Raw genomic sequence first — 10,115 nt, forward strand, 5'->3', positions numbered from 1 at the left:
TATGTTTAGCTTCATCAAAGAGAACAGTTGTTCACACAGGTATGTGCTGCCAAACATAGAGAGCGTCTGAGCAGCTTGGATGTGCAGCTGGGGCATTGTGTCAGGGATGAAACGTGCAAACTCAGCAGCACCCACTCCCTTTCTATTTTTCCTTCAGTGTGTCATTGCAGTGGTGCTCAATCAACTCCACTTGTAGGTTGGTGGTGCGCTTTCCACGTCAACTGCAAAAGACTTACCGAGAAGTGCAAACCTGGTTTTTTGGGCTTCAAAGTCAGCAAATCGGCGTCAGAAGTCGGCAGCAAGTATGTTGAGTTTATCGGCAAACTGTGCACTCAGGAACACAGCAGCAGAGAGCTTCGCTTTCATGGTCTAGCAGCTTGGAAAGTGGCTCAAGTTTTCTATCTGCATCTGCAGCCAAACTTTCTCCACATTAAAGACACACAGGTTTGCCTTTTACCTCCGTGAACATGTACTCTGCCTTCCACCTGCCTTGAAATCTGCTGTTCTCAGTGCCCACCTTTCATTTAGCCATTTTTGGGGAGGAGGAACCTGAAATTTGGCATCTGCTCTGACTGCTGATGAAGAATGAAACCAAAGCCCGCTAGCTGAGCTGCAGCGGGGTACCGTTGCCTAGTGGGGAATGAAGTATCGGTGCGTTCAAAACACCAGTAGGCAGCTGCGGCCGGTGGGCTGGTTCTAATAATAATTGATGTCATCCCAGGGGCCAGAGAATTTGTTCATGGGCTGGATCTGGCCCGCGGGCCTTGACTTTGACATATGTGCCTTAGAGTCTATGTCTGCTTTGGAGGAGAGAAGACTCCCAAGGAAGGGAAAGTGTTTTCGTCCACGTTTTCCAGAGTGGTGTTTTCCACTTTGATGTTGGGCTAGTATGACTGCTGGTTGGGTGGTGGTCTGTACAAAGCCTGGGTCCTCCGGATGTTCAAGGCCAGACCCAGGGCTCTGTATACCTTAGCAAAGGCATTTAGAATGCTCTAGAAGTCGTCTGGGGAGTGCGCTGCAGATGCATTGTCATCAGTGTATTGCAGCTCCATGATGGTGATGTGCCTGGCTTTACCCACGCCCTTGAACCTGTTGGGTTGAAGAGCCTACCATCAGTTCTGTAAAGTATCGGAGTCCCCATTGGCAGCTTTTGGACGATAAGGTGGAGTATGGCTGCAATGAAGATGGCCATGTACAGAGGCAGTTGTTGTTCCTGTAACTTTTATTTTTAGTTTGGGTGCAGTGAAAAGCATCACTGTTGTTCCGCTGGATGGTCGGGAGTCGCACTCGGATCCAGGGAGTACCTCCTCAGATAATACTCGCAGGTGGTTGTCAATGCACAAGCAAGGAGTTTATGGTGGTATCTCACTCAGATCAACAGCTGGCAGTTTTCACATTCATCCTTATCCCCTTGGACACTATGTGGGCATCCCAGAGCTCTGAGGGGAGCTCTTATCTTTTGCCAGATCTTGAGGAGTAAATGATGGATGTGGTGCCAGAGCTCTGGTCCTCATTCCCTTAAAATGTAAGCTGGGATCTCATCAGGCCTGTCAGCCTTTTTGTTCCCAAGACTCTAGATGGTATTTTGGACCTCAGTTATGGTGGGAGGTTCCGCCATGTCTTCTCTGATGGGACTTTGTGGATATAGCTGGCAATGTCTGGTTCAGCAGAGCTTTCATGATACAGAAGGTCCCGGAAATACTCCTTCAAATATGTATTAATGTCAATCTTTTGAGTGCAGGGGATTTGAGCCATGGTAGCTATGGGCATAGACAGTCTTAGCGGCACTGAAACAGCCTCTGGTGTCACCTGAATCTGCCAGTCTCTGGAGTTATATAGCCATTTCCATCCACCAGATGTTCTCTTATTCGTTTCTAAACATCAGCCTTGGTTCTGGTTCTGGATGGCAGTTTAATTCAGGCTGTCAAGGTTTAGTCTTCACAGGGTCTATTTCTTCTGGATCCTTCTCCTCTGTTTGAACTTGATGGACATTGTAGAATAGTTGGTGCTGTGGTCTATCCAGCAGTTGTCAGAGTCTATCATGTCGCAGCAGTCGGCTTTCACAATGACATAGTCAATGAAATGACACTGATTGGAGCGAGGAAGTCTCAAAGTTTTTTCTGCTGAAAGAGAGTGTTGGTGATGATGATATTGTGCTGGTCACACTCCATAGGAGTTGATATTGCAAATGTGGTCTTTGCCGATAGTGCCTTTCCATATGTGTTCAGTGCACACACTCCAGGCTCAAAGGTTGAGGCGTCTATGTTTCTGATGGCCTTTTTGATGTTCACCCTGGATGCGAATTCTATTCAGGAGGTATGAAGCAGGCTATTTTTAGGGCACCTTTTCTAGCACCTTACCCATGTAGGGTAAGCAGAGTGGATCCTGAATATGACTGCCTAGTGATGGGCATAGCTGCAAAGGGACTCTTCTGCCCTGCTCAGCGACAGAGCCCAGCAACAATATCTGACTCCCACCACCTATGGAGCGTCTGGTGAAATGGGTGGTGAGTCTAGACACTTTGAGTCTTCTTCTAGTTCCTCCCCTTTCGTCTTTTCCCTTCAGGGGTCGCCACAGCGAATCAACCTTCTCCGTCTGACCCTATTCCCTGTATCCTCCTCTCTCACAACAACTACCTTCATATCTTCTCTCATTGTGTCCATAAATCTTCCCTTTGCCTTTGGTCTTCCTCGAGACCTTCTGCCTGGGAGCTCCAATTCCAGTATCCTCCAACTTCTTGATCTCCACTTCCTGTAGCCTCACTGTTTCACCCGGGTTCCTCTCATTCACACACATATACTCTGTGTTGCTGCAACTAACTTTCATTCCAATGGCGGTCGTTAACCTGGGCCTTGACCAATCCGGAATGATCTGGTTATTATGCTTGATTGGCATGTTTGGTTTTGGCAAAAGTTTTACGCCGCATGCCCTTGCTGACGCAACCCTCTGCATTTATCCGGGCTTGGGACAGGGAGATATTGGCCCGTTCCCCCCTAAGGCTGGCTCAGGGAGACACCAGCTGGCCTTTCACAGACAATCCAAAAAATATATTAAACATATATAGTGATGAATAGGTCATAGTTCCCGTTTGTCTGGATGTGTGATGAGAATCTTTGGTGAAAAAAATCAGAAGAAAAACACTTGATAACAGGCAAAGTAAAACATCGATGATATACCATATGTTTTTAAGTGGAGATTAAGTGGATAGGAGCTATTCATAAAAATAGGCACAACAGGCCATAGGCCTTTTCACTTTGTCAAATGAAATTGAGTCACATCTGTGAGAGTGGTAGACAAAATACTACGGAATATAATTTCATGTTAGTATTTATTTTGAATTAATACCATTTGAAACTACTGAAACAAATAAATTGTCCTGGTGAACCAAACTCTTGACATGTAACTGCATGCTGAAATCAATTTTCATTATATCTAGGTTTTGGTGCAGTGAATCATAAATCAATTTAATGGTCAGATGCCCTTTAAGAGGCAGGTGCACTGACATCACAAATGCCAGGGTGGAGTAGAAATACAACAGCGTGTTGTATGAGCATGGGGAAAAAGACAAGACTTTCTGCAAACAACTGAATAACAACTGTTGTCTTTTTCAATAAGTAATGTAAAACTAGTACATTGCATCATGAAGCATGCCACACAGCTAAATTTACTTCAAGAGATAACGGGATACAATCTATCATTATATGGAAGGATAACCTTATTTTCAGAGTACATCACATTCGGCAGTTTTGAAAAAGATAGTGACACTGCAAATTATGAGAAAATATGTCAAGGGACATTAAGGGGAATATATGAGACACAGTATTATCTGTCCAGGCCAATCCTCTAGTCTTGGAGCCAGATCTTAGTGTTTAGCAGGTTTAAAAGCAACAACTTTGTTGAGGGAGAATTCCTTTATTTAACTAAGGGGCAAAAGATGCAAAGATTTAGAAAACTGGAATGCATACATCCAAATAACCAAAGTGTAATACCTACCAAATTAAAAAGAAAGAAAGAAAGGATTATAAAGGTCTCATAATTACTAGGTTTTTGCTGCTCAAATTGGAAGACAAAGACAAGGAAAAGGATTCGTTTGTCTGTTTAAGGTATTGTTAATATTAAATGCAATGAAAAGCAAAAGGATTTGGGGCAGCCCTGCCCCCAGTTATCCCTGAGAATCTAAAGATATGGAGTTGGATGATAGTGTGGGCCAAAAATTGAGGAAAGTATTAATGAATATGAATTTAGTGGATGAGGGGCCTTATGGCAATGACTCCTTTAGCAGTGTAAACACTGCCAACCATTAGGAAAATCTTGGAGCAGTCACTAAAATTTGTTGACAGAATAATTCAAATTATGATAATGAAGAAGGGTTTCACAATCCTGGACCTCATAAGTTTCCTGTCTGTGTGCCAAATACTGCTAGCTGTCAATTCTTATATTAAATGTACATCACCATGGTATTAATAGCTATCAAACACTGCATGTTGAAAAAAAAGAGGTACATATGGTGGTACCTCAGTGTTAGGTTGTTTGTGTAAGGCACTCCATTTTGCAAGTGTGTCCATGAAGTTTTTAGGTGAAACAATGATTTTAACAGCGATAGAGAGTTTGTTTTTGTCTTCAGAAGGACAAGAAATTCTGCAAATCCTAATTGCTGGTCTGGAGCATACCTATTAATTACAAATCTCTGAGTTGTAATAACAGAAGTTGGTTAACTAGTAGTACTGTACCACTGAGCTGCAGTCCCAGGCTTTGATCAGACTCATTTACTATTTTTGGACTGGGTTGCGTACGGACATAAAACTGTATCCTATATTGCAATCTTGCACAGAGAACATGAATAAAAACATAAATAATCTCCATTTTGGTGATTTTCCAAGAAAAATGGACCACTTCTTATTTGTTCATTGAGGTTAATAAGAAACCTGTATGCTTGGTGTGTGTGCAGCAAGTTTTGATGCTCAAAGAATATAATCTTCAGCGCCACTATGAGACTCACCTTGGCAAAAAACACAACAAAATGCATGGAGCACTAAGAAGACAAAAGATAAATGAATTATTGGTGGGTTTGAGGAAACAGCAATCTGTGTTCACCTGGAGCCAACAAGTCAGAAATGCTGCCCTGAAAACCAGCCACCTAATTGTCAGCATACCATTAGCATCAACTCTGGCTGTACTCTGGCGGGGAGTTCATAAAAATTAGCATGCTAAAGGCTTCAGACATGGTGTGTTAACGTGGCTTTTGCCAACGAGGCAACACCTGACGAGGAATGCCATGGCAGACAGACTTTCAGAACTATCGACGGATTTGGACAATTCATCGAATCACAAAGCGAAGTCCTTTGTAGTATTTTCTGTTGCAACTGATGAGAGCAATGATATTACAGATGTCACTCACCTGGCCATATTTATTCGTGGAGTTGCCGGGACTTTGACTGTCACAGAGGAATTTCTTGAGTTGGGCTATGGTAGATACCACAACAGTCGAGGACATTTAAAACCATACAACACTCCTCCCTTTTCAGCTTCCACTATTTTGTCATCTGTGCTGCCTTTGTCCTCTTGATCTTTCTTGTCACCAGAATCATCCTACAAACCACCATCCTATGCTGTCTGGCTACACTCTCACCTACAACTACTTTGCAGTCACTGATCTCTTTCAGGTTACCTCGTCTATACAAGATGTAGTCTACCTGGGTGCTCCTACCTCCACTCTTATTAGTAGTAAATACCGTATACTTTGGTGTTGGTCAACAGATTCACTACAAAAGAGTTTGTTGAGTGAAATATGTTTTCTAATGCATGCCATCAGTGTTGTGTATGTCGTGGTTTATGTATATTTTTTACATCTTATACATAAACAAGGCAAGTGACAAGTTTGCTTTCGTAATTGTCTGTACAAAATAGCTGCTACCTAAGATTTCAAGGTGTGCAGAGTTAATTTAGGTTTTCAGAATTGCTTTGTAGATGTGTTAAAAAAAATGCTCGTGTTTTTTTTTTTTTTTCCAGGACTTGAGTTCCACAAACCTGTGACTAAATATTTTGTGTCATTGTTCAGTCACTGTCATCAGTTGTAATGCACAATGCACACAAATAAATGCAAAACAGAGGCATAGAGTGTTGTTGAAAATGCACTTACTTTTCTTCATGATTTGGGTTAAGAATGGGTTGTTCGTAATGTATTTTTTAAAGGAACAATTAATTACATATAGAGATTTTTATAATTTACCTGTTCTCCTTTACACTAAACCAAAGGAAAAAATTGGATATAGTGTTAGGTCTGGGTGATTACACTATGATTTTAGTGCTCCGGCCTTTCACATCAAATTAGCCCATATGTGGCCCTTGAACCCCTGAAATGAGTTTGACACCTCTAAGCTAGATTCTCTCCCAGTTCCATACAACTGTGCCTCTTGACACAGGTCAGGAGGGCTGTCTTGGTCATGTTATACAGTAGATTTTTTATATTAAATCCATAACATAAATCAGAAGACACTAACATAGAAACAATGATTGTGCATTGGATAAAATACATTGTAAACCAGCTTCACAGAAAACCTGATTTTTTGCTATTAACGAAATAGGGATATATAGCCTATATGAGTGTGTGTGTGGAGGGGGACGGGGGGGGGGGGGGGGGGGGGACACGGGGTTAATACTACTGCAACATGTGTGTGAACACAGTAGTTATCCAGCTCTTTGTTTTTGAAGGCATCAGAATAGGGTAATGCTTAATCCTCTTAAAAGTGTTTCACCATCAATTAAAATGTCCCTCGGATTGTTCAAGGATCCAACCAAGTTACCTTACAACTTAGTCCCACAATGACAATCGCTTTTGATAATATATTATAAAAATCCAGTTTCAATGACATAATTGAATCTGACAATCATTCTACAGATGGTCGCTGGACTTAAATGACTTCCTGGATCAATGGCCTGATGGGAGCTGTTAAGGCACTGGTGGACATTTGGCTTAATCAGTCTCTCTTTTTCTATCTTTTTTCCACTTTCTATTGTCACAACTCTCTCCCAATTCATCCGTTTTTAAAAACTATGGCTACACATTGATGGAATCGGAGACTCCAAACCTTCCACCTCCCGTTGCGCTCCCTCACCTTTTTCTGAAATGTAGTTCAAAGGCAAGCCTCCTATTAAGATCCCCATCAGCACTCTTACCCCTTCTTCAGTAGATCTTCGCCAGGTTCCTCAGTGGGGGTTATTTCGACTTTCCCTCTGATGCTGCCTTTCCTCTTTATCTCCCACTCCATTCCCATCACACCCTCACTTCCTCTCCATCTATGGGAACCCCCCCATGTTCCCTTTATATATTGACATAAATGTAAACGTCTATGCAGGGTTCTGCAACTTAATTACAATTTTTGTTCTTTAACTTCAACTGTAATTGCTTATCCTGCACTGGGAAACTTATTTGAATAACTTAGTAAGATTTCTTTGTATGAGTAATTGCACCGAAAAAAAGGAATCTAACAATCAAAATCTAGTTTAACTGGCACATAGAATGAACATTTTCATCATTATATCTGTTCTCATGTGGATAATCTTTACAACACACTAAAGCTGTTGCTACAAAATGTAAACGATGCCTTGGGCAGATGGTGTACATTTGTTCAAATTATGTACTCCCACCATGTCTGGACTAAAGAGTTCAGTCATTTTTACATTAATGGAATGACAATTACTTAGTGAAATGTGAATAAAGGAGAGATCAGCCTTATCTACTAACTGTTTTAAATACCTATTAATATTGCCATATCAAAATACAGTATATCTGTCGCATATTCGGGAAGAAGTGCCTAATCCTGTGCAGAGCAGAACAACACAGGAGGCAACAAAAGGAGAAGGCGAGGAAGTGGGCTTCCTTTCGGCTGCATGAAGGGGCTCCTTGGACAGAAACACACTGGACGCCTCGCCTGTTCAAAGGAGAAAGTCAATGAACATCTCCACGACACCTTCAGCAACCCCACCCTTGACCAAATGTTAGGTCAGTGCAAAGCTGTAATAACACAACCAGAGCCTGCTGAGGCCTTCGAGCTGAAGGAGCCTCTCCTGAAAGAAGTTCAGGAGGGGGTGCAGGTAGCAAGGTTCAGGTCAGCATCAGGGCCAAGCGGAACATCCTACAAGGTCTTAGCAGTCCCAGATTTCTACATCGGCTATGGGAGATCTTGAAAGTCATCTGGAAAAGGGGGAAAACAGCTCAGCAGCGGCTGTTTGCAGAGCACGTGTGGATTCCTAAAGAGGAGGACTCCAAGAACGTCAGTCAGTTCAGAATAATCTCACTCCTTAATGTCAAAGGGACGATTATCTTCAGCATTATAGCGAAGCGACTTGCTGATTTCTTCCTCAAGAATGGATACATCAACACATCTGTGCAGAAAGGTGGCGTTCCCGGGGTAGCAGGGTGCTTAGAACATACTGTCGTGATCGCTCAGCTCCTTAGAGAGGCAAGGGAGAACAAAGGTGATCTGGTGGTGCTCTGGCTAGACCTGGCCAGTGTCTATGGCTCTCTGCCCCATAAGCTGGTTTTCAAAACCCTGGAGAGGCACCATGTTCCATTCACAGTAAGAGATGTCATCCTGGATTACTACAGTTATGGTGACTTCAGCCTGAGGGTTTCAGCAGGGGCAGTAATATCTAAATGGCATAGATTGGAGAAGGGAATAATCACAGGCTGTACCGTCTCAATGATACTGTTTGTTCTGGCTATGAATATGTTGATAAAACCAGAGTGCAGAGATTCCAAGTCTATGTCTGAGATCCAACAACTGCCAATCCGTGCCTTCATTGATGACCTGACAGTGACCACCAAGTCAGTGTCTGGAGGCAGATGGATCTTACCAGGGGTGGAGAGGCTATAGGGATGGGCCAGGATGTCATTCAAGTTATCTAAATCAAGATCCTTGGTCTTGAAAAAGGGCAGAGTGGCAGAAAAGTTCCGCTTCTCTATCCCAGGAGCACCAATCCCGACCATCTCTGAGAAGCTGATAAAGAGCTTGGGAAGGTTCTTTGACAGCAGCCTCAACCTCATCAAGAACACCTGTGAGGACACAGATTGATGGCTGAAGGATTTGGGCAAGACTGGCCTTCCAGGGGAATTCAAGGCGTGGATTTACCACCATGGGATTCTGGCAAGGATACTGTGGCCTCTGCTCCTCTACGAGTTCCCGATGACCACCATCTCAGATCTGGAAACAAGAATCAGTCACTACTTGAGGTGATGGTTATGACTGCTGAGGAGCTTGAGCAACATCACCCTCTATGGAAACTGCACACTGACACTTCCCCTGAGGTCCATTGAGGAGGAGTTCAAGGTCTTGCCTGCAAGGAGGGTGCAGCAATTCCATGAGTCAGTGGACCCAAAACTACCCAGGGCAGGAGTAGCAGTTAAGGAACTGTGTGGATCCACCTTTTCCCCTTCCAAAAGAAACTTTCCATCTGTCATCTGTTTTTTACTGATTTTGCTAGCTTGTTACATTTTTTGCGCTCAAGTGACCAAGATGTAACCAAGAGAGTCCGTCCATTTTTCAAAATAAAAGGTTTTTCAAAATAAAGATTGTTCAGACTCAGATAGTAAATACAACTGAAATAATTGATTATTTCTTGTGCAGCCCGGTACCAATTGATTCACGGACCAGTGCCGGTCCGTGGCCCGGGGGTTGGGGACCACTGCTGTACAAGACTTGGAGGTGTCAGTGGATTTGGACAGCCAACTCAAGTTCCCCCAGTATGTTGCTAAGACCACCCTCAGACCTGACATCATTTTGGTGTCAGAGACAACAAAGAATGTTGTCATGCTGGAGCTCACTGGAGGAGGACTTTGAGCAGAAGAGGGAAAAGTAAAGCAGCCTGGTTTGTGACTGATAAGGCTGGAAAGAGTGGTGCTTGCCTGTGGAAGTAGGGGGCAGAGGCTTTGCCGGACATTCTGTGCAGAGCCTACACTGCAATCAGCATCACAGGAGAGAGAAGAAGGAGGGCCATCTTCAACAACACAGAGGCAGCAGAGAAAGCCTCTAGCTCTAGTGCTGGCTCTGGATGAAGAGGGCGAACCCATGATCAAGTGCTGTTAGGGCACAACCTGATCAATCTCAGCTTGGTTG

The 10,115-nt window shown here is 43.3% G+C and overlaps 1 pseudogene; it reads left to right on the forward strand.

The window, feature by feature from the left end:
• Positions 1–1,270: 1,270 nt before the first annotated feature.
• LOC147216985 (uncharacterized) lies at positions 1,271–9,839 on the forward strand (annotated as a pseudogene).
• The last annotated feature ends 276 nt before the right edge of the window (positions 9,840–10,115 follow it).

Source organism: Fistularia commersonii, chromosome 29, assembly GCF_037954325.1.
Source record: "Fistularia commersonii isolate RoL2024-O1a breed Wild chromosome 29, RoL_Fcom_v1.0, whole genome shotgun sequence".
NCBI lineage: Eukaryota > Metazoa > Chordata > Actinopteri > Syngnathiformes > Fistulariidae > Fistularia > Fistularia commersonii.